Genomic DNA, 5,390 nt, shown 5'->3' with positions numbered 1-5,390 from the left:
TTTTACATCGGACCGTTTGTACAGCATTCTTTGATATTTTATTAAAGTATTGCCTTCAAAATTGTTCTACTCTTTTAGTCGGTTAAAAATACAATTTTGCACTTTTTTAATTTGATTTTTATTTTGAAACATTTTCGATGGAGCCATATTTCCAAAGTATTTGTTAGAATTAAAGTAAAATGTATAGTGATTATCAGAATTATTTCAAAATGGGGGTACACGTTTAAAATTCAATGCAAACATCAGCGTGGTTATCGGCCTGGTACTATTGCTCGGCAAACACAGATAGCCGGTGTAAACGAGCCAACGCAGAAATCTCTCTCTCCGTTTCAACCCTTCGTTTCCTTTTCTATCTCTACCACGAAATTCCCATTTGCACGAAGAACGGAGATTCTAATTACCTCTTGTTCACGAGCAGTTCGTTCGATTCTAGCCCGTATGAAAGTCGACGGTAATCCAACTGCACAGGCCACGTCCCTTTTTCGCGAACTAGGTCATGTTCAAGTGCTGATCCTCAGACAGAATAAGAATCGTTACTTTGCAATAAACCGCTTTCTCCCTTCTATAAAATCTACATTTTATGCGTGGTAAATAATCATATAAAATTGGTACTTTAACCTAATTTAACCTATCCTTGAATTACTTTCAAAAAATAATATCAATTCTGTTCCATAAGCGAATTAATCCTTGAATCGCGGACCAGGGAGAGAGACACAATTTCATATTATTTTCATTTTATAAATTTTACATTCTTCTTTTAAAAATTATTCTTTTTCGTTTAATAATTTCACACTTAACTTTAGAAATGGGAAATATTTTTGTAGATGTTTTGTTCAAATGACTAATTAACATAAAAAGAGTAGAGAATTGTAAGAATGATGAATGGAAATTGTACAACAATAATGCAGTGCATTACAATTCACTTCGAAATAGGAACGAAGGAATAATTTGACGATATTCGACAAGTATAAGCACATTTGTCAACAATGTTCCGGAGCCCGCTTGTGCATCTGAATCAATTACTTCAGTTGCGATCGTTTGCATACAAAGCGATCTGATTGCTAACAGTATATGACATGGAACGTGCGGGTAACTCGCGTGCAAATTTGGATCTATCCCAAGATTTAACCTAGACCTAGCCTAAATTCAACCCCGATTCGCACATTATTCTCCTCGTCTCGTAATTCACCCCCTCTATTTACGACGCGGTGCACCCTTGAATCATATGGGATTCCGTAACGTTTCGAACGTGACGCGCAACTCGAATCGTACGACGCAGTAAAACACACTTCTGCTTTCAGAAACTTCGAAAACAATTTGTAAACTCTCGTTATCTAACGCAAATTGATATTGAACGAACGTTGATTTTCTCAACTGAGCTGTTTATCCATTTATAACTTCTAAATCTTCTTTCCTGAAAGGATATTTGTACAGAACATTTCATGTAACTTTGACACTGATATTACATTTTGAAAAATATTAAAAATTCTTCCTTTGAAATTTTTATGAGATAATTTAAAAAATCGAAAATCTTTTATTTTCACTTATCCACTTCAATTGTAAATAATGCATAAGTTTATCAAATTTTCTAATAATCTATTAATTAGTCTATAATTGAGCCTAAAAATTCGTAATTTCATCGAATAACATTAAGAACAAATGCGATCTAAATTCTGCATTTGAGAAGATCAATTTGCTCGTTTTTCTTACTTTCAGTTCTTCTGTATGGGAAACGAAGTAATTTTCAGGAGGTAACCTCAGAGGAAATAAAGTTCCAACCTACGTTTGGAGTTTTATTTCTCGACCACAGTGGTGCACTTAACCCGATTTTTCGAAGTTCGGAAATTAATTCGTTCTTACACATGGCACACCTGTGTATATTTTCTTTCAACGATGTGTGTACGTAGAAACTGTTCCATTTAATTTTATTACCTAAAATATCTCTATCCTTTCAATGACACAAGAAAAATGTCTGAAAGAAGAAATACACAAGTACTTGTTGTGAGGATACAAATAATGAATACTTCAAAACAGTGCTTTTCTTTTCAAGATTAAAGTTTTTTAAATTCATGAAATTTCTTAAACAGAATCTGTACCAATTTTAAGAATTCAATCCAAAATAGCATAAAGGATGAGTTTCTATTTAATTATGTTTTGTAAGATTTTATCTAAATAATATTATGGTTAAAAGGGTTTCGCTGTCAAGAAAATTAATCTCATACAAGTAATATCGTTCAGGAAGTTCAAAATCCCTGTGCACTTTAATTTCGAGTACGTATAGGGTTTGATAGAACAGGTCCTTTAAATGACACATGAGGGTAAAAGCACGATATTCCTTTCTAAATTATGAAGAAAATTTACTGCTGAAATTGAAATACTCTACCTGATGTGTCATTAATGTAACATTTCAAGTAGAGTAAAATGAAAAATTAATCGACTGTCAGAATTTTCTATGATACATCTAAACCCTCGGAAATTCATTTTTAATATCAATCACATTAAATATTATAAAGGAATAAATTTTAAAAATATTTTAAAGTTTAAAAATATCACTTTTATGGCAATTAATATAAAAAGCTAAATAATTTTCAAATTGAAACCAAATATTTTATATCACTGAATACATATTCATATTATTTGAAAGCACTGTAGAAAATTAAAAAAATTATATCAAAAGTATTTACCATCAATCAAAGAGAATTTCTGAACGCCTGTGTGTTTTATAAAATCAAATAAAAGGGAATAGTATTAACAAATATAGGTTACCATTTTTCCAATATTTGATTTTATACTTTCGATACTTCAACAATTATTTTCTCTATGAAATATTTCCTTTACGTTTTTCATGTCAAAAGCATTGCAAACTACTTTGCGATCGTTATTTCCATTCCATTAGATTTCGTTTACATTCAACACACGTTATTATTAAAATTAATTGTTACGTTCAAAATAGAATCATGTTTCTACGAAAACAAATATGTGTATTACTACAGCGAATTATTATTGTACAATTATTCGTCAGCTACTTGTTTCAACATCAAAGAGAGCAATGTTTCATCAAATATGAAATTTCTGGTATCAGATATCCCGTTGATATGTTGTATCGCATAATAATCTACAAATCAGCAATATAAATTTACATAATTTGCATTATTTTGCTTCTGTCAAAATTGATCCGTAGCTGTGATTTATGAATTCTGCAAGCGCCTTCAAATAAAATTAATAGGTATACAGAGAGATCCAATTAAGGTATCAGTTACGTTTCTCTTCTTCCATATTCGTATCAAGTTAAATTAAAATCTACGTAGCGATCGAATCATAAATATTCAATTCCATGAAACGAGAACAATTTTTTTTTGCTACAGATTTGATATCACGTCGGACGTGAAACAGTAGAAAACGAATTGTAACAGCCGAGATTCTCGGAAATTACCTTTTATTTTTATGCATCTTACTTCACCGTAAGAAAACAACTTACTTCTTTTCTTTCCTTACCAACAGGTTCGCTCTTCCATATCCTTTTTATACGTATAACCAAAAGCGTATCCCTTAAGCCATGAGATTTTAGATACGAAGATTGCAATTTAAGATAGCATTTTTCATAATGAATAAAATGCTAAAATCTACAATTGAACAAAAATGGTTTACGTTTTAGATGAAAGAATGAATTGGGCTTGTAAAACTTCAAATAGTAAAAATTTTGGAATAATCTAACACTTTGACTGCCATAGTAAAAATTCAATTTTTTACCTTATGTTATTAGTTTAATATAAATTGAACAATTAAAATAATAGGAAAGTTGATTTTTTTTGCAATTATGCAATTGTCGAGGTAGAAGACTTTTTGAGCCCAATCTTGAAGCATTCATAGAATTTTTGCCATTGTTATCGAATAATGTTCAGTCAATAGTGAAATTTTGTGGGTACCAATAAAACATGTGAATGATATGGCGAACTGGCTATGCTTATTCGATGCACTTAACGCTCTTGAGTATTTTCCCTCTGAAGCACTTTCACGGTATTTGCTCGAATGCTCTGTAGAAAGCTAGGAGCACCTGTTTCAGAAGGGTGAACAAGTCTATTTGCGATCCTAGACTAAAAGTAAATAACCCCATCCTCGCCACGGAGAATCCTGAATACCACCTAGTTCTTTAGATTCTGATGCCAAGATTCTCGAGTATCGAATATCTCTTCGCTAAGATCAAAGATATGCTTGATCCTCGGATGTCTGTTCAGGTAGATCGTCACTGAGATGTTTCCTTGCTATTTCACGACTCGAGTTAAATCAGTTTTTGAGGAGAAATGAATTAAACTTGCTTATAGTTTTATTTTTAACCATTTCACTTGCTGTTCAATAGAAATGTTACTACTAAATAGAAGTAGATAGTAGACAACAGTTTGATTTTATTTTTCCAGAAAAACGTGCTTGACCATTGACTATTGTATTTTTTAACGATTTTTCAATTCAATGTTATATCGCTTAAAACGGTCACGTATTCAGGCTTTATTTAAAATTTTCGAACGATTTTTGGCGAGGATTGAAATCTAAAATGCGAGCAGCAACAGAATGTATTTACAGCATTTCATGGAAAATATGGAGAACGGTAATGGCTCTTACTTTTATCGACATCGGAATTTTGTTTAAAAATGATATTCTGCAATAAATTATTAGATCAATTAAAAGGAAATTAAAATGTTAATATTATTGAATTATTTATCCGCATTCTTTAGCACACATGATATTAAAATTTATTTCATAGTGATCGTGAACTTATATATGAAATCTGATTTCAAAAGTTATTCAAAAAGTAAGTACATAATACGGTTCACTTGCTTATATCTCCAATGAAAGTTATGATTGGTCGTAGTAAAAGAAAAAATAAAAGTTTATCCAGCATTAAAATTACGTTAGAAGAACTCCAATTTCGAAAAACTTGGCAAGTTTCATTCGCTGCTTATTAATGCTGTTGAACTTCGCGCCAACTTTATTTGCTTCACTAATCTTATACCAATACTTGTACCTTCTGTGCAAAGTTTTCCAAAATAATTAAACCGTCTTTGAGATTTATGCTTTTTTAAGTAGAAGAGGTTCTTTCGAAATGAAGACATTTTAAATGTTTTGAGAACATTAAATCTTAATATAATACATAGCTGCTTTACTTTTTAAATAATTTTATAAATAGGTCATTCGTTTTTTATGCAAGTAAAAAGTAGATTTTAGATGTTAAATACGTACAATTTCTTTTAAATTCCTTATACATAATGAAAAAGTATAAGGTACGAAGTGAAGTATGTTTAAAAAAAAAGTAGTTCAATTCAGCAAATGTTAATTCTTAGTGGCAAAACAAATAAAAAGTAAGTGATAAATAATAGAGGTGTGCGAGTACTCGA

This window comes from Osmia bicornis, chromosome 3 (genome assembly GCF_907164935.1).
Source record: "Osmia bicornis bicornis chromosome 3, iOsmBic2.1, whole genome shotgun sequence".
Lineage (NCBI taxonomy): Eukaryota > Metazoa > Arthropoda > Insecta > Hymenoptera > Megachilidae > Osmia > Osmia bicornis.
This window is presented reverse-complemented; position numbering follows the sequence as displayed.